General features: G+C 47.3%; 1 long non-coding RNA gene and 1 other non-coding gene across 2 annotated transcripts; both read left to right on the forward strand.

Annotated features, from left to right (window-relative positions):
• Nucleotides 1-6,121: 6,121 nt before the first annotated feature.
• Nucleotides 6,122-6,194, forward strand: TRNAE-CUC (transfer RNA glutamic acid (anticodon CUC)). Its single transcript has one exon. It is a non-coding gene; the product is annotated as a tRNA-Glu (tRNA).
• A 368-nt stretch (nucleotides 6,195-6,562) lies between these two features.
• LOC118542155 (uncharacterized) lies at nucleotides 6,563-19,639 on the forward strand. Its single transcript, XR_004920443.2, has 3 exons — nucleotides 6,563-6,736; nucleotides 14,438-14,644; nucleotides 19,383-19,639. It is a non-coding gene; the product is annotated as an uncharacterized LOC118542155 (long non-coding RNA).
• The last annotated feature ends 514 nt before the right edge of the window (nucleotides 19,640-20,153 follow it).

Below are 20,153 nucleotides of genomic sequence, written 5' to 3' on the forward strand. Positions count from 1 at the left end.
TCTTGACAATGGAGAGGCTATCCTCGATTATCTGGGTGGCCCTAAACGTAAGCACAGATGTCCTATAAGAGAGAGGCAGAGGGAGACCTGACTGGCACCCAGGGGAGAAGGTACCATGAAGGCAGAGCTCGGAGGGATTTGCGGATGTCAGCCTTAAAGATTGCAGTGATGTGGCCACCAGCCAAGGAGTGCCGGCAGCCTCCAGGAGCTGGGCGAGGCGCACGGAACGCCTTCTCCACCAGGGCCTGCACAGGGAGTGTGGCCCTGCCTCCTCGATGTCAGACTCCAGAGAGAAAACCTTTCTGTGGTTCAAAGCTACTCAGTCCGTGGTGATGTGTACAGCAGCCACAGGAAATGAATCCGCCTCCTATGCCTTGGTTTCCTCACCTCCGTTTTCTAGTGGGCCCCCGTGGGTGGGCTAGGAGGCCATGCTAAGGGGAGCCGGGCCCTCTGCACTCACCCACCTTCTCCCTGCATCCTGACAGCTCTAGGTCGGGCCCCGTGGCCTCTAGTAGAAGGTAGCCCAACTGGCCATAGCTGACTGGTCTGGGGCAGCGGATGGGAGTTCTGGCTGACTCTGTGTCTCCCCAGGTGGCTGGGCCACAAAGAGCCTCTTCAAGCCCCCAGGGCCCCGTTTTCAAGCCCTCAGGTGGTGACCTGAGCTGGAGGAAGAGAGCAGCGTGAGACCGAGGGGAGAGAGGGGCAGAGGGGCAGAGAACAAGCAGGGACACCCTTTCCCCTGAGATGGGGCCTGGGGGGTTAGGAGAGATCCCACGGGTTCCCCTGGCTGGCCTGAACAGGTCAGGTGAGCCCGCCGAGGGGCCACCCGCCACCCCATCTCACCTGGGAAAGCCCTGCTCCTCCTGAGGCCCGGGACATCCTGCTCTGCCCGCTCACAACTCACACGGCCCTTGCTGGAGCCTATCTTCTCAAACTCAGCCGGGCGAGCGCGGGCATCAGCTCCGTTTTGCTCGCTGCGGCGTCCCCAGCACATAACACACAATAGGTGGTCAACACACATTTCTGCAAAGGGATGAATGAGTGAGCCAAAAGACGCCTGGAGTGAGTGGCCAGTCTGAGAAGGGGATCTGGGAGAGGCCAGATATTGAGTTCAGCATTTCGGATTGTCCCTTGAAGCTTTAAAGCTATTCTTGGTGCCTCTGTCTCTGCCCTGCACCCAGGAAAGGTGAAGTAGCCTGCTCAAGGTCAGCCCGCGTGTGGGGCAAAGCTAGGTATCATCCCGGGTCTATGACCCCCGGCCCTGCCTTAGAGCTCCATGCAGTGTTCTGGGGGAGATCGGGAAGAAATACAACGCTTGACAACTGCCTGTGTGTGCTTATTGTCACCCCACCTGTTCCTTGGAGTGACTGGCCATAAGATGGGGAGATGTAAAAGGACACAAGGAAGGAGCAGAGTGGGCGGGGTCCTGGGCTTCAGTCAGTCCAGGGGAGGATCAGCTCCAGGAGGGAGTGGGGGAGGGGGTGGTGGGAGAGATGGGCTGGTCAGTTCTTCAGCCACACTGGACCAGCTGCGTAGAGAAACTCGCCCAGGATTTAAGCTTGAAGACTAGCACTGAACTTATGGGATGAGACAGAACAGCCCAGAAGGAACCACTTACCCATCACTTTCCCCTCACTGTCCAGCTGAACTGAAAATGTTTGGAGGCAGAAGAGAGTAGACCCTGGGTGGGTCCATCCGACCCAGGTCTGCACGACCCTACTGTGGGCACTGCGGGGAGGGGGGGCTTCCTCTCCCCCAAAGAAACCATCCCGGGCCATGTCTGGAGCTCCTGGCTCTCTACCTGAGCCTGAAGATTCCTGCCCCCTCCCCATTCCTGGCATTCCTGATCCGGGACTTCCGTCTGTTCATCGTTTGTGGTAATGACACTGCGACTATGATTCGTTTTGCGTCTTATTTTATGGAGCTACCAACTGAGATATTTACAAGATGAAATGATGGGCTGAGATTTGCTTTAAGAGACAAACAGGGCGGAGGGGTAGGAGAAACGGAATTAGCTCTTCGTAATACAGTTCGGCCTGCTTTTGTATTTGAAATTTGCCATGGAAAGAAAATTTCCCCCTGGAGGTGCCGAGGTGGGGGCCGGAGACACACGCCTGGAAACTCGTCCGTGTCGCGCGGTTCGACCTGGGCGTCGGGGGGGGCGGGGGGCGCGGGGCGCGCGGGGCGGCTGTGAGCTGGCGCGGGCTCTGGTGCCCCCTGGCGGCCGTCGCGGGACCGACAGCCTCGGAGGCTCCCCGGGCCCTCGGAGCGCCCGCCCGGCAAACGGGGCTCTGCGAACCCCAGCCGGACACACGACGCCGAACGCTCGGGCCCACCGCTGCTGCCCTGACCCCCGGAAGGTCCTTCGGCACCCCAGCCCAACCTTGCCCTCCCGGGGCCCACCTCTGCCCCTCCCTCCGCGCTCCCCGACAGAGCGGCGTGGCGCCGCAGTCGTGGGGTGTGGACACCGGGCCGACCGGGTGATTGTGGGGTTCCGTGCTCCACGCTTGCTAGGGAGCCTCCTGGGGTGGCGGGTAGGCCCGGCCCCCGCACTGGGCACATCCAGTCAACTCGTCAGGGTCTCACTTTCTGTAATTTTGCAAGATTGTCGCAGTTTAAAGGCACAGAGTTACAAGAGCATGTCCCACCTCCCCGCTTGCTGCTCTCCGCAGTGGGAGCCCCCGACTTTCAGCCCATTCGTTCACCGTTTACCCCTCATCGCCGAAGAACAGGCTTGTAGTTTGAGCTTTTCCACTGTAGGTGTTTTCAACTGAGGACAGACGATGACAACTGGGCTGTTCCTCACTTTTCACCCCGCACCCCTACACTTCCGGTCTCCTTCACCCTTCCCGCCCTACACTTTCTGCCGCCACCCCCTCCCAGCTGTAGCTTATTTGGGGTTAGATCAGTTTTCTGAGTTTATGGCAACAGATTAGTTAACTACTATTCACAGATGAGCCATGATTATTTTTTCCTTCTGCCCTAACTTTTCGTTTACTCTGGATTTAATGATTGTTTTGCATTTTCTGGTGCTTAGTTCTCTGTATATTTGTTACTATCTTATTACCAGAATCTTCCCAGTTTACAAGTTGTGTAGATTAAAATACATTAGATATTCTGTTAATTTGGGCGTCTGCGGAACTCCTTCCCAGGGCCTTCTGGGCTGCTCCCATGTAAAGGGGCTGAAAGCTGCTGGCGCCCCGGGGACATCCTGGAGATGCCCTCAGCCTCTCTCTGGGGTGGCAGCGCATTTCCTGGATCCCTCTTCTCATCTTGCTTTGTTCGTCCATTTTGACTAAGCATATCCTCCAGCAGCTTCCTGAGAACGGATGCTTGAGAGGTGAACGCTGGAGACCTTGTGTATCTAAACATGTCTATTTTGCCCTAATGCTTAGTGGCTCAGCTGGATATATAACTGTTGCTTGGGAATCGCTTTCCCTCGGAGTCTTGAAGGTGCTGCTACCACCTAGTAGTTATTGATGAGAAGTCTGAGGCCATTCTCATCCATGGTCCATCCTATTAAAAAAATTTTTTTTTTCCTTTTTGGAAGCTTTTAGAGTCTTCTCTTTATCCTTAGTATCCTGAAAACTCATGATGATGTGCTTTTGAGTGGGTCTAATTTTACATTGTAGAAGGATTTGAAATATCCTTTCGATATGTGTTTCACGACTTCCAGTTCTGGGAATTTAGAAGAGAAAACACAATTAGAAAATAAATCCAGGATGTCCAAATCGAAGTGTTGGAAATAAGGAAAAAAGACTATAATAGGAAGGAAGTTAGTTTGTAAAAATACACAAAAATTTCCCAGAACTGAGTATCATTAAGTCTACAGATTGAAAAGTCCTAGGGAGTCCTCAACCTGACGAATGACCAGAGACCCAGCGCCAGGCACCAGCTGTTGACATCTCTCGGTTTGTATGTTTGAAGCTGCATTTAAATGTCACATAGAAATTATTTGGACCTCAATATACAATCCAGACAATAAATGCTATGACTGAAACGAGGAAGGATTGGTGCTGATTTGCTGCATAAAATTGTGTCCAGGATGGCTTCGTGGAGGAGGTGAAACTTGAGTTGGTTTGTAAAGGGTGGGTGGGCAGAGAAGAGGGCTAGGTGTTCCACAAGAGGGGAACACTGGGCTTGCAATGAACCCCTGGGGGGCGTGCGCGGCTGTACCCTGGACCAGGAGGCCGGGCTGGCTGCAGTGTCAAGATAAGGTGAGGCGGGACCTGATCGTGGAGCCCAGTCCCGATCTGGCTGTGGTGGAGCCCCGCTCCTTATCTGAAACTTCCCACAGAGAAAACAATGCCCTCGCTGTGTTCAGCCTGAGCCCAATCACACCAAAGAGGCCCTGGGCAGCCGAGGCCCGATAAGCAGGTAAAGGTTCCTCTTGGGAACTGAAGGGCAGGGGGTCCTGCCTCTTGAAGTCACCTTGTGAGGGTGCCCCACGACCCTCCTGCCCTCCTCTTGGAGTTCGAATCCTGACACTGGGAGGGACCTTAGAGCCTCCTAGCCACTGGGCAGAGGCCAGCCAGCCAGGGTTCAGGATTTGCAAGGTCATGCTGCTCTTTGGTGACAGAACTGGGTTTAGAACCCAGATTTCTGGACCCCCGCCCAGGGCTCTTGCCTGCCTGCCTGTGCCCAACCAGGAGAGGCGGCCTTTCATCTGAAGGTGCTTATACTCAGCTGCTCAGCCCTGGGGGCGTCACCGGGTCTCCAGCTGGGGGGTGGAGGAGGGGCCAGAGCAGAGGGTTTGCTGTGTGATTTAGGATCTGTATTTAAGCTCCCTTTGAGAATGTAAGTGCCAAGGGCAATTCTGTCCATTCTGCATGTACATTCAATATCCTACTGCTCTTCGTGTCGGTTACCCAGATTCCCCAGGTCCGGCTCTTCTGGCTGCCTCCCTGCCAGAGAGCCCCAGCACAGCACGTGGCAGGCAGCTGGATCCCAGAAGGAACTGGAGCCAAATAAAATAAGAATTCCATTGAGAAATGACTCAGGCGCTCAGTTTTGCAGAAAGGTTGCTGCTAAGCCACACGTGCGGTGCTTACCGTCGGACGCTGGGGTCATCTCCTTGAAGGCAGCGGCCATATCCCTTCGGTGGCTGGGACGGTGCCTTTTACACAGAACTTGGGTGGCAAGAAAGCTTGGGTGTCCATCCAGCTGCCAGGGAGCAGCGGCGGCGAGAGCTGCCACCACTCACGCTCCCACCTGGGAAACGCATTCCTCATGCTTCCCAACCGCGTGTCCCAAGGGCAACGCCGTGTGCAGAGGGTATTTTTGGTTGTCATAAGAACTGGGGAGCTTCTGGCATTTAGGGCGCAGCGTGCTAGGCACCCTGTAATGCACAGATGCTGCGTGGGGAACAGTGGGGCTTGGCCCCCCGTCCTTCCTGGTTGGTGATCGGATCTCTGACCACTTTCTTTTTTGAGAAAGGACGAATCATTCTTGTGCCCCCCAAGTTCCTGCTAATTTAGTGTCATTTGCATTTGCAGTCTTTTAGGTTATTTAACTTGTAAATTTCCCTCAATAATTCCAGCTCCATTACTTTCAGAGTCCTGATTGCAGCACTTAAATTTTTTAGTATTCCATGCACCTCCTTCGGAGATGTGTGGGTGCAGCCGCCATCAGAGCAGCCAGAAAGCCCTCCAACCTTCTGTCTGGAGGCTGCGGCTTGACAGATCCGCGGTGAATGCTGTGCCCAGGCTCTGAGAGAAGAGAGGGGCACAAAGAGGTTCTCACTGAGCTCTGCACTCCACGGGCCTTTTCCCAGGATTGCCCACAAATGGGCAGCTCCTCATACACTGGTAAAGCCTGCTGGGGAGGCACCTGCTGTCCCTGCTCTCAGCCCTCCATGGGGGATTTCACATGGGTCACACTTCTCAACTCCACACCCCGTGGGGCGGGTGTCCCCCCCTAGCGTCCCCGCCACACCCCTGGATTCATCCTCCATCCTTTCTGGTCCTGCTCTGTGGCTCAGGGGCTGGCCCCAAAGTCTGTACCCCCAACAGGAGCTCAGAGGGGGATTCATCTGGGTGCTCAGGACCATTGTTCCTTCAGGGAGGGCCCTCCTCCACCTCTAGCTCACTGGGCTCCACTAACAAGATTTTCCTCCTGGCGCGCCTGGCTGGCTCAGTTGGTAGAGCATGAGACTCTCAGTTTCAAGGTTGTAAGTTCAAGCCCCACGTTGGGCATGGAGCCTACTCAGATAGATAGATAGATAGATAGATAGATAGATAGATTGATTGATTGATTCTCCGGGGTTCTGGGGGGCTAGGAACTCAGACAAGGCAAAGAGAGGTAAGTAGTCTCTGCTTCTCAGCCAGGAAGACTGAAAGGCTGGGGGACTTGGCAGCCAGGGCTGGAATCATCTGAAGGCTTCCTCACTCACATAAGGTCTAGCAGCTGAGACTAGCCGTCATCCAGAACTCCTACACATGGCCTCTTCATCTGGTCGCTCTGCGCAGGCTGGCTCGGGCTGGCGTCCCAGGAGAGCACAGAAGTCCATGGTACTTGTATGGTCTTGCCTTGGACGTCACATAATGCTACCTCCACCATATTCTGTCGTTCGGGGCAGGCAGAACCGTTCCTGCAGCTGCCTCTGCAAAGTGAACGGGGCTAAATGTTAGGGGCACACAGCCCTTACCTCCTTCGGCCACTCACTTCCCGCTAAGGCCCGGGAGGGTGCGGCTAACCCGAGGAAGATTTTCTCTGTGACTGCTTTGTGGCTGCCCCGGTGAGTGTCTGGCATTTTCTGCTTCTAGAGTAGGAGGGATTTTTCCCTGATAAAAGGATTTCCCTAGATGGATGAAGAGAGACATATTAAGATAGATGAAGAACTTTCGATGCTCGGGGGATTACAGAGTCAATGAGAGGTTCGGTCCTGCGACCCAGGGAGAACCGTAAGTTCTGGCTTGTCTGCAGCGAACGGTGTTAGGACGTGCCCTCTCTACGCTCCTGTAACAGAGTATACAATTACGTGCAGTGCGCACCTCTCCCCTTTTTTGCTGGGAATGGTATCTTTGGTGACATTGGAATATGGCCTTTTAATGGCAATTTCAAAAATTGTTGTGGAACATTTTAATACGATGAGTGAGAAATTATAGACTCTAGATTTCGTATGTATATAAAGGATACCTTCTTTTGTCATCTTTAAATTCAACTTAAAAGTAGTGGAACCTGAAACAAAAGTGATAAAAATGAGATAAAATCAATATAAATGATTCTGACTTTGAGAAGCAACTTGTCACAAAAAACTTTCAGATCTTATAAAAAGCACTAATTAACTCAGGGGAAGGGATAAAGTTGGAATAGAAGCTGTGAATAGGTTTGGGGATTGTTTGATAATCCAGTTAATGAATCATATGAACACACTGGGAAAGGATGTAACTTCCTTGCTAATTTTGACAAGAAATGGAGACACTGACAAAGAAAGATAAAACTCCTACAGCACCTCTTCAAGGAGGCTGTCCGTGACACCCTGATTAATAAATGTCATTATTTCAAAGGGTTTTAAGATTAGTCCCGGAGCAAAAATATAACTTGAAATGCACTGCAAGCTTCAAACTCTTATGTGAAACTTGACAGAGATTTCCTCAAATGTGAAAAAAAAAAAAAAATCCTTAATATTTATGGTAATGATTACCAGCAATGCATTGTAAAATTGTATTGCTCAGGGTCCAATCAGGAAATGGAAAGAACGTAGCAATTTGAACAAGGAAGCTTTAACGTAAGGAATTAATTTGATCAGGGGATTGGAGTAATAAGGGATTGGCTAGAAAGAAGTAAAGAGGATTCAGACCCAGCGGGTGGCCATCGCCGCGGGGGAGACGGAGCATCCGTGAAGAGGTCCCTCTGCAGGGCTGAGATCCAGACCTTATTGGAGAGAGCGTGGCTCAGCGCGTGGCAGAGAAGCCACTGAGTTGCTAGGTCGGCTGCACTTGCTGGAACCCTCCCCCCTGGGGTGACAAATGACCATCCATAGGGAGGTGTCATATCTCAGAACTTGCCCCAAAGCCACAGGAGAAAACGAGGGGAGGCTGGTCATGCCCCACCCTCCAAAGCTGCCCCAGGGGATGCCAGGGGAAGCTCCTGGCTGCTGGGAATTGTTGAAGCTAGGTGCTTCACACGCCACACGAGCTGCAGAAGGCGTTGGTCGGGACCGGGTGCTGCAGGACCCGGCCGAGAGCAGCACGCCCCCACCGGGAGGAGGAAGCCTTCTCCTCCGGCGGCCCTCCAGCGCCCTCTGCTGACAAAGCTTCACACAGCAGGCGGCAAACAGTAAATATTTTCCAGGGTCCACGTACTCACCGGAAAGGCAGGCAGCCGAGGGATATTAGGAGCTGAGAGGCAGTCACTCGATAACGGGCACAGAAGCTGCAGGAAACTTTTCTAGATTAACAAATCACTAACTTTGTATCCGCCATGCTAGAGGAAAGACTATCTTCCCAATTTCTCTGATCAGATTTTGTCAGTGAAGAGCTAGTCAAACCACTTAGAGCCAAAAACTGCAAGAAAAAATATTATAGAGGTGTAGCAGATAGTTAAGGAGGGATTTGATTTTTCTGGATTTTATGTTTTGGGGTATCTTTCAACTTTGAAAAATTGGTAACGTTATTTTTCTCATTCTAAGCCAGTATTTACTTTCATTCCTAATACCGTATTTGTAATCACGGTGTTCTTTTTCATAAAGGGACTTCCCAAATTCTATTAGTTTCAGGGCCCCCCAAACTGGATCTGCCCCTGCCCATGGGAGATCTTCCCTTCAAGCTTTTTATAAATGTTGCTCATCCAGAAAAGCTTCCGTGTGCAGAAACTTCTTTGACTACCTCCGGCGCACAGATACTTGGCCCCTTCGTGTACTGGTTGTGGCCCTAAAGGGGGACTACTCTACACGCGGTGCTTCTGAAGCCAGATGTGTGGGTTTTCCTCACCAAGCAATTCTCCACTTCTCTGTGATCCCCACTGGGCGTCCTACAGTCCAATCCAATCCTGATGCTACCTTCTTGGGCCGAACATCACATCCCACAGGGGAAGGGCTCGGTCCCACAAGACTGCACCCCCCACACTGCAGACGCCAATCACAAGTCCACGTTGTCACCCATGCTCCTGACCCACTGGCTTTCAATCAGAGGTTCCTACCACCCCTTCCTCAGGTTGGATAATTTGGTAGAATGAGTCAGAGAACTTGGGGAAAGAGATTACTTATTAGATTATCAGTTTATGGGGCACCTGAGTGGCTCGGTCAGTTGAGCGTCTGCCTTTGGCTCAGGTTGTGGTCCCAGAGTCCTGGGATCAAGCCCCACGTTGGGCTCCCTGCTCTCTCTCACTCTCTCTCTTACTCTCAAATAAATAAATAAAATCTTTTTTAAAAATATTACCAGTTTGTTAAAAAGGGATACAAGTCCGGAACAGCCAGATTGAAGAGATGGGTGGCGCCAGGCTTGGGGAAGGGGCGCTGAGCTTCCATGTCCTCTCCACCCCCACCCACCCCCACCCTGGCATCTCCAGATGGTCAACAACCCAGAGGCTCTCTGAACACCTTCAATTAGGGTTTGTTGATTTTTGTTTTAAATGGAGGCCTCATGTCATAGGCTCAGTGGATGAAATTACTGGCCATTAATGATTAATCCAACTTCCAACAGTTTTCCCCTCCCTCCTGGAGCGGTGGGGGGGGAGGGGCGCTGAAAAACCAACCCTCTAATCAGGGAGGTTGGTTCCCCTGGCAACCAGCCTCCATCCTGAGGTTTATCCTGGAGCCCCCAGCCCCAGCCATCTCCTTCACATCTAAAAAGACACTTGTCACTTCAGAGATTCCGAGGTTTTGGAAGTCACAGACCAGGAAGTGGGACAGAGAGCAAATATATATTGCTCATTATGTCAAAGGCACTGTTCTATCTCTGTGTTCATTGGGCACCTAGCCCACGCCACTGTCTATTTTTATTTAACTAAAATTTCTTTCTAGCTTCACACAAATGTGTCTTCTTTTCCTGGAATGTGCCGAGAATTCTCTATCTCCTTCACAGCCATGGCCACCTCCTACTTTGGACCATGTTTGGATTGTAAACCTCTAGAGGGAAGAGGTCATGTTATTTATCTATTTGAACTTGAACACCTAGCAGCATTCAATAAATGTCGATTGCATGAATTAAGATAGATCTCCTGTCTCCTTGACTAGATTATAAGCTCCTTGAGGACAGAGCTAGGGTTAAAGTTGAGGGAACTCAGGGAGGTCATCCCTCAGGGGACGGGGGGAAATGAGGCCTGTAAGGGCATGTCCTCAAGGCCCTGAGGGGCAAGGCCACATGGGTGTCACCTTTAAGTTCAGTGCTCTTTCTCCCCTTCGTGTGTGTGTGTGTGTGTGTGTGTGTGTGTGTGATGGGGTAGGAGGGCAGAGATGGAGTGAGAAGTAGAGTCTGTCCCCCAGGGCCCTGGTGGCTGAGACAGTCATCTGTCCTTCTCCCCATTCTTGGCACAGGTAAGTGTGTCGGGAGGAGAACCCCAAGAGTCTGTTCTTTAAAAATCGGAGTGGGGGCCTCTGGCTGGCTCAGTTGATGGAGCATGTGACTCTTGATCTCAGGGTTGGGAGTTTGAGTCTCATGTTGGGTATAGATATTACTTAAAAAAAAAAATCTTTTCAAAAATGAAAATGAAAAATAAAGATGAGAGTGGTTGGGGACATGTGATCAAAGCCTTCCAAAATTCCTGACAATCTCAGCAGCAGGCTGGGGCCTAGGTCCTAACAATAGTCTAAAAGGGGGAATTAATGGGTCAAGAAGTACAAACTTAAAAAAACGTAATATTCTTCATTTTCCCTCAAATTGTTGTACCAATTTATAGCCTCATTCACAAAGTAGGAAGATGTATATTTCTCAGATGCCCCAACCTCGTCAACCTTGGATATCATCGAGCCTATGCCAGTATAAGAGCTAATGATTCCTCATTGTGGTTAATTTGTGTTTCTCTAATTACTGGAGGGGTTGAACATCTTTTTAAATGTTTGTGGGTCAAGAAGACATAAATGGTCAACAGACACATGAAAAAATGCTGAACATCACTAGGCATCAAGGAAATACAAATTTTAAAAAACCACAATGAGATACCACCTCACACCGGTCAGAATGGCTAAAATTAACAAGTCAGGAAACGACAGATGTTGGCGAGGATGCAGAGAAAGGGGAACCCTCCTACACTGTTGGTGGGAATGCGAGCTGGTGCAACCACTCTGGAAAACAGTATGGAAGTTCCTCAAAAGGTTAGAAATAGAGCTACCCTATGACCCAACAATTGCACTACTGGGTATTTACCACAAAGATACAGATGTAGTGATACAAAGGGACACCTGCACCCCAATGTTTATAGCAGCAATGCCCACAAGAGCCAAACTATGAAAAGAGCCCAGATGTCCATCAACAGATGAATGGATAAATAAGATGTGGTGTATATAGACCATGGAATATTACTCAGCCATCAAAAAGAATGAAATCTTGCCATTTACAACGATGTGGGTGGAATTAGAAGGTATGCTAAGCGAAATAAGTCAATCAGAGAAAGCCAATTATCACATGATTTCACTCACGTGGAATTTAAGAAACAAAACAGAGGATCATAGGAGAAGGAGGGAAAAATAGAATAAGAAGAACTGAGAGAGGGAGACAAACCATAAGAGACTCTTAACTAGGGTGCCTCTGTGCCTCAGTCGGTTAAGCGTCTGCCTTCGGCCCAGGTCATGATCCCAGGGTCCTGGGATTGAGTGCCACATCTGCTTCTCCCTCTCCCTCTGCCTTCCCCCCTGCTTGTGCGCTCTCTCTCTCTCATGCTATCTCTCAAATAAATAAATAAAATCTTTTTTTAAAAAAAGGAGACTCTGTTTTTTAAAGATTTGTTTATTTGCCAGAGAGAGCACAAACAAGGGGAGCGGCAGGCACCCAAAAGGAGTCTCTTAACTCTAGGGAACAAACTGAGGGTTGCTGGAGGGGAGGTGGGTGGGGAGACGGGGTAACTGGGTGATGGGCATTAAGGAGGGCACATGATGTAATCAGCACTGGGTATTATATAAGATTGATGAATCACTGAACTCTACCTCTGAAACTAATAATACACTATATGTTAATTAATTGAATTTAAATTAAATTAAATTAAATTTTAAAAATAAATGTTTTTGGGTCATTTTAATTTCGGGAGGTAAAATCCTATGGTTGTTTGTTATTGTTGATGTTTAATAACAAAAATTCAATGGAGTAAATTTTATAGATCTAGTTGGTTTTATTAACCAATTCACGAACCAGGCAGCATCCTGTCTAGCAAGGAGACGAAGAGTACCAAAGGGCTACAGAAAAGGACAGATCTATAAAGGTAGAGAGGGAGTGGAAAAAAGGAAATTATTAGCAAAGAATCCATTGTTTTAGCCAAGGTGGAGGGGAGTGGGGGTCTATCCTAGTGCCGACCAGGAAATTCCCATGTTGACTGGTTAAAGGTCACATTTCTGGGGGGTTGAAACTGCAATTAGGTTAGGTATTAAGTCTTGGTTTACCAACTTGGGGCCTTAACCTACGCCACCCTACTTTGGGCCTGTATTTTTCTTTCTCTTTTTTCTTTTTAATTTATTTATTTTTAAAAGATTTTATTTATTTATTGACATGGAGAGAGAGAGCACAAGCAGGGGGAGAGGCAGAGGGAGAGGGAGAAGCAGGCTCCCCGCGGAGCAGGGAGCCCGATGCGGGGCTCGATCCCAGGACCCTGGGATCATGATCTAAGCTGAAAGCAGACACTTAACCAACTGAGCCACCCAGGCGCCCCTTCTTTTTAACACTGGATTCTTTTTTTATTTAAAAGAGCTTCTTTTTTTAAGATTTATTTATTTATTTATTTTAGAGAGTGGGGGGAGGGGCAGAGGGAGAGGGAGAGAGGGTCTTAAGCTGACTCTGCACTGAGCGCAGAGCCCAACTCTGGGCTCCATCTCACGACCCTGAGATCATGACCTGAGTGGAAATCAAGAGTCGGCTGCCTGACAGACTGAGCCACCCAGGCGCCCCTCTTCAAGCTTTTCTTTTTTCTTTTTTTTTTTTTAAAGATTTTATTTATTTATTTGACAGAGAGAGACATAGCGAGAGAGGGAACACAAGCAGGGGGAGTGGGAGAGGGAGAAGCAGGCTTCCCGCTGAGCAGGGAGCCCGATGTGGGGCTCGATCCCAGGACCCTGGGATCAGGACCTGAGCCGAAGGCAGACGCTTAACGACTGAGCCACCCAGGCGCCCCTCTTCAAGCTTTTCAAAAGAGAGAAGTAGAGGGCAGATTCTACTAGTGGATGGCAGCCTGCCTGTAGATCATGGAGTATCATGCTTGCACATAGTAGGTACTCAATAGACATGTGTCAGATTAACGGACGATCATCAAGGATCCTGCTTGGTGAGGTGTGCAGGGACCGTTCTGTCCGGTTCTTTCGCTCCTGATTCTGGCCTTCGCTAGGGGAGTGAAACCTCTCCCTGCTTTTGTGGGGAAGGGAGCCAAGGTGGAAATAGGACACAATGGCTCAATATGAACAGGTGTCCTAATCCTACCCGACTCAAGTTTTGTAGAGATGATTCCAGAGAACACACCAGAAGGGTGTGGCGTGTAGAACCCGGCACTTCTAGATCCCGCTAGACACTTCTCTTGAGCTGCGAGCCAGCACAAATTCCGAATCTCACCACCAGAGGGAGCCCTAAACTAAGGATGAGGCCGAAGTTCGGTCACGTGACGGCTTCAAAGTTACCCTCGCAAATTTCGATTTTCCGCTTAAATTTTTCCTCACAAGTTTAAATGGCTGCAGGAGATGCAACTCCCCGCCTAGTGTTGTTATACATATTTTTTAAAATAAAACTATTATGTGACTCTTGGCTATGTGTTCAGTGATACCTAAATACCATACAATTTGATACCCACCATTTAAAAATACATAAAGTTCTCTTTTAACTTCCTTTTTCTTCATAAACTTGCCTTTCCATTCACTTCCCTCATCTAATTTTATCATAGTAGAATATATATTACTTTTGGAAGTCTTTCATGGATTGTCCCTATCATACTTCTCAGCAACAAAAATATAAATTAAGGGCTCCCTGCTCGGCGGGAAGCCTGCTTCTCCCTCTCCCGCTCCCCCTGCTTGTGTTCCTTTTCTTGCTGTCTCTCTCTGTCAAATAAATAAATAAAATCTTTAAAATATATATATATAAATTAAAATTTAAAGAAATTTTATATCCTATGATCGTGAGTCTCTATGTACTGAAAAGTGTTTTCTGGTTAGGGTTATCATTGCCATTATTAGTAAACGTATATCTCACTAAATCAACATAAATACGTTGCAAATTTTGATAATTATTAAACATAAAAAGTCAATTTTCATTGGAAATGCCTCCCTTAATGAGGTGAATGAGGTTGTTTTTACTTTCCAATCTGCCAGAGTAGGACTCATTGCTGACCAAATACACTCCTGTATGCACCGCTTAGAACGGATTTGGGGCTCTGTACAGCTTAGAACAGCTGCGTGAGAGTGGGCAACGTTGAGATGCTGATTAAAGCCTGGATGAAAGCCTCTGAGCTCTGTCCTCTGAGGGCATGAATTTGGTTATTGACTACTTGTGAAAGCACATTACAACAAAATTTCCAGGTAGGTAAAACTTGACCTGTTCCTTCATCCTGCATCTAGGTAATCATCAGTCACTGTAAATTACTTTTCCTTATAAGCATTTGCATCCATTTCGTCCTCTCCATTAACTACCGGTTTTTTGTTTGTTTGTTTTTGTTTTTGTTTTTTTGAGAGAGAGAGAGAGAGTGCATGGGGGGGGTGAGGGAGGAGGGGCAGAGAAAGAATCTTCAAACAGACTCTCCACTGAGCAGGGAACCCCACATGGGGCTCAGATCTCACGATTGAGATCATGACCTGAGCCAAAGAATCAAGGGTGGGCCACTTAACCGACTGAGCCACCCAGGTGCCCCTCCATTAACTGCCTTAGCCAGGCCTGTATCTCCTTCTACCTGAGCCATGGTAGCGACGTCCAGACCCCTCTATAGTCCTTCCTGCACATAGTTATCAGACTGGTCTTACTTATGTCTCTTCTACCCTGCTACTCTTTTGCAAACAAAACGAAACAAACTTTCTGATCTCTTAGGATATGAAGTCTAGACTTCTGTGGCTATTATTCAGTGCTCCCTGGGATGTCCCTCTCTGTTCTCTTGAACACTGCTGGGCCTATTCTCATCCAGCATCCTCTCCCGGTCTGGTGGGCCTCTCCCTCCTCGCTTACCTCCCATGTTGCAGTCTCTTTGAACCAATGGGCAGTCCCTTTTGGTCAGGTCCTCTCCAGGAGAGATGGTCCCTTCTGGTCTGCCACTGTCTTCATATCATGGGAAGGGCATATGCGGTTGCTAACAGAGACAATACATATTTCTGCACTCATGTAATGTGCCATAAATCAGAGATAGAAATTTCAAGTAATTCTTCCTAGGGAATTATTATGTATTAATAATGCTGACTAAGCATCTGCTGTGTTCATCACTGTGCTAGGCACCGGTGGAAGAAATAGAAATTTAAGATATAGGTCTGTCTTCCCTCAAAGAGCTGATAATTTACTTGGGGAGACAAGAATTCTACACATTAAGATAGCAAATAAAATAGTATAGAACCAAGGGACGCCTGGGTGGCTCAGTTGGTTGAACGTCCGACTCTTGATTTGGGTTCTGGTGGTGATCCCAGGGCTGTGGGATCGAGCCCCGCATGGGGCTCTGCGCTCAGTAGGGAGTCTGCTTGAGATTCTTTCTCTCCCTCTCCCTCTGCCCCTCCGCTCTCACTCTCTCTTTCTCAAATAAATAAAATAAAATCTTTTAAAAAATCGTATAGAATCCACATATTCATTATAAAGTTTTGAAAATAAAAAGTCCTAAAAAGTCGTATAGAATCAAATGCAAAATGAACCTGTTATCATGTTATAAATTCTTTTCCTATGTTTTCCCTTTTTAATTTTTAAAACTAGAAGTAATACATACTTGTCAAAATGAAAAGTTTTGAAGTATACAGAGTAAAAGTGTAAGTCCCTATTCACCCCCTTCTCAATCCTTCTTGGTGAATACCCTTCCAGATTCAATGGTCTTGGAGATAAATATATGTGTGTTTGTAAGCGCACATACACACTTACACAGTATATTTAACAGCAGTGTCATAGACATATTGTTCTGCAACTTGCTTCTTACAATTTTGTACCTTCCCCTGTCCTACATGCATGCAAATCTACTCTGTCCTTTCTAACGGCTGCTATCGTGTTCCATAGTAAGAACATCCTCTCATTTATTTCTCCTTGCCTTCTATTGATGAACATTTAGTTTAGTTTTAATTTTTTCTTATTAGAGTCACACTCTATTCAAAATTGTGCAAATTCATTCGTATGTATTCTGCAAACAGTAAAAACAAACACAGGAAAAATGAAGCAATAAAAACAATAAGTAAGCATTAGTCGTTAAGAATGTAAGCTCTCCTTTTTCCTCCTCTTCGTCTCTCCTCTTCTCCCCCTCTTTCCCTCGGAAAAGGTAAATTAAAAAAAAATTATAATATCTAGGGGCGCTTGGGTGGCTAAGTCGGCTAAGCATCTCTCCTCAGCTGGGATCATGATTTCGGGGTCCTGAGATGAACCCTACAATGTTCCACGGGGAGCCTGCTTCTCCCTCTCCCTCTGCCCTTGCTCATGCTCTCTCTTGCTATCTCTCTCTCTCTCTCAAGTAAATAAATAAAATCTTTAAAATAATTATAATATCTCATTCTGTTGGAAGAGAGAAAGTTATCAGTAAGTATAGGAAGTCTACGATTTGTACCTTTGATGTAGTAATCTACGGAAACACCACTGAACAAAACAGAACTAACAACCACAACAAAACACCCTTAGAAAAAGCTTCACATCAGAGATGACCTTCACCATTATAAATAATGAATAATTGGAAACAACCTTGTGACTAATCCTCCCCAATCAGTATCTATTTCTCTGTCTCTCACACTGTAATGGGATTCCCCACTGAGGCTGGCACAGCGCTATCCAGATTGATTTCTACATTGCCCAGCCTCCTTTGCGCCTCGGTGACCATGTGACCAAGTCCTGGCCAATGGAGATGTAAGATGTGAAGCACGTGACTTCTGGCTGAGTTTCCCCACCCCCTTCGCCTTTTCCCTTCCCTCTGCCTAGAATGTGGAAGTGCTAGGGAGCCTCCGAGCACTCTGCAGAGGAGGGAAGCTCCCCGCAGATGGCAGAGCAGTGAGATAGAAAGAGTCTGTTTCCCTGCGCCTTGGGGCCACCATAGCAGCCCTGGGCTGTTAGACAAGCAAACAAAATTTCAATTTCCCTTTGTTATTTTGAGTCTGTTCCGGCAGGCAAGTCTGTATTGTAACTAACACAAATGCAAATGACCAACAATAGGAGATGATGGGCTGGTCTATTGTATTTCTACTTGGTGAGATATTAGGTAGCTATTGAAATTATACTTAAGAAGGTATGAAATAAGAATAAAAACTCTTCAGATATATTCATTTTTTTTTTAAGATTTTATTTATTTATTTGAGAGAGAGAATGAGAGACAGAGAGCATGAGAGGGGGGAGGGTCAGAGGGAGAAGCAGACTCCCTGCTGAGCAGGGAGCCTGATGCGGGACTCGATCCCGGGACTCCGGGATCATGACCTGAGCCGAAGGCAGTCGCTTAACCAACTGAGCCACCCAGGCGCCCTGATATATTCATTTTTTAAAGTATGATTAAAATTGCATATATGGGATTTTTTATATATATAAGAAAAACTCTTATTAAGAAAAATATACTGGAACATTTTACATGGAAATGTTAATAATGATTATAGTTTAGATAACGAAACACTGAGAGATTTATATTTATCTTCTCATTTTATCATTTAACTTTTTTTAAAGATTTTATTTATTTATTTGACAGAGAGAGTGAGAGAGGGAACACAAGCAGGGGCAGTAGGAGAGGGAGAAGCCCTCCCTCGATGTGGGGCTCGATCCCAAAACCCTGGGATCGTGACCTGAGCTGAAGGCAGCCGCTTAACCGACGGAGCCACCCAGGCGCCCCTATCATTTAATATTTTTTTAATAATTAAAAAATAAGGGGCACCTGGGTGGCCCCCTCAGTTAAGCATCTGCCTTCAGCTCAAGTCATGATCTCAGAATCCTGGGATTGAGCCCAGCCCAGCAGGGAGTCCTCTTCTCCCTCTGCCCCTCTCCCTGTATTAAAGATTTTATTGAACTCATGAGGGAACAAAGCAGATGTGATAACCAGCTCAAAAGAGGAGCCAAAGGGCCCTTGGTTGCCTCAGTTGGTTAAGAAACCGACTCTTGATTTTTGGCCTAGGTCATGATCTCAGGGTCATGGGATTGAGCCCCGAGTCCATGTCAGACTCCGATGTGGACTCGGGGCACGGTGGGGAGTCTGCTTCAGGATTCTTTCTCTCCCTCTGCCCCTGCCCCACTCCGTGCTTGCTCACTCTCTCTCTCTCTCAAAATAAATAAATCTTTAAAAAAAGAAAAAGAAAAAGAAAATACACCTGTTGAATTAGACAGTCCCCGAAGTTTTAGGCAATAGGGTTTTTTTTAGAAAATAAGGATGGTGGAGATTTCTGATTTTCCCTTTTTTTTTTTTTTTAAGATTTATTTATTTTAGAGAGGGAGAAAGCACACAAGCAGGGAGAAGGGCAGAGGGAGAGAGAGAATCTCAAGCAGACTCTCAGCTGAGCGTGGAGCCCGACATGGGGCTCCATATCTCCACTCTGAGATCGTGACCTGAGCTAATGATTCTACCTTTTTAACTGTCATGCATACTATGTGATTTGTCATTATTTTCTGGAATCAAGTAAAGAAACAAAGTAAAGTAGTTTAGCATTCCACAGAAGGCTCTCAAACCATAAGCCTAAGGCAATGACTAGCTACTTTCTTGCCACTGTGTTCACCTTAGTTTTCATTCACCCTTGGACTTGAAATCACAAAACTAATATTGTACATCAAATTCTTTTTAACATTGAAAATAGGTTAAATGATAAAACAGAGATTATTCTGAACTTAGTTCAATAGTATGAATACCGGGGCAACTGGGTGGCTCAGTTGGTTGAGTGTCCGCCCTCGGCTCAGGTTATGATCTGGGGTAGAGCCCCAGATGGGGCTCTCTGCTCAGCAGGGAATCTGTTTCTCCCTCTCCCTCTGCCTGCCGCTCCCCCTGCTTGTGCTTTCTTGCTCTCTCTCTGCCAAATAAATAAATAAATAAATAAATAAATAAATAAATAAATAAAATCTTTTAAAAAAATAGTATGAATACCATGATTTAATTTACTTTACCACCTCTGCCCTTATTTCTTTTCTTTTTAGAGTTGGAACATCACCAACCCACCTCTTGGGAGACAGATGAACAGAGGTACTTGGGCTAAATATCTGGGAGAACATGCCAGAGATTCGAAACCAGGACACAGAACTTGAGGACTGCATGCTTTCAGAGGGATTCTACCTGCTACCTGAGTCAGGTGAGCAGCCGAGCCCAAGGGACAGAGGGAGAGAGAGAATCTTGAAGCAGACTCCGCACTGAGCGCAGAGCCCAAATTGGATGCGGGGCTCAATCCCACGACCCAATCTCTCAGTGTCTGAGATCCAGCCCCCCCAGCCCACGTTTCCTGGGAATCAGAGAAACTCTCATATCTGATATTTTCAAAATTTCTTTCAGCTTCTATTATCTTCCGGGGGGATTGAAATTAAGTATTCCCAAGCAGGGGGGAACAAATCTCCCTCACCACCTGTTTGGTTACTCTGTCCCTCCGTGTTCTTCTCATCGAGCTAAGATGCTAAATAAAATGACCATGTCTCCAAATAAGGTTATCAGTGATTGAAAACCTACCAGACTGAAAGTGTGAGTCATCATTCAAATTCCCTGAAAATTCCAGTTTATAACCACTTCCCCCAAATTCCCATTTATAAATAGAAAAATCAAGAATGAACCGGTTTTCTTTTTAAATCCACTTCTTCATCTCTAAAAAATTAGTTTACTGCACAACTTCACGCAACACATGTATGTTGTTCTGATCAAAGCAATTCTAAATAAAGCTGACCTGCTGAAACTTCCTGTTACTTTTCTAGCAAGAGCTGTTA

Source organism: Halichoerus grypus, chromosome 12, assembly GCF_964656455.1.
Source record: "Halichoerus grypus chromosome 12, mHalGry1.hap1.1, whole genome shotgun sequence".
NCBI classification, from domain to species: Eukaryota; Metazoa; Chordata; class Mammalia; order Carnivora; family Phocidae; genus Halichoerus; species Halichoerus grypus.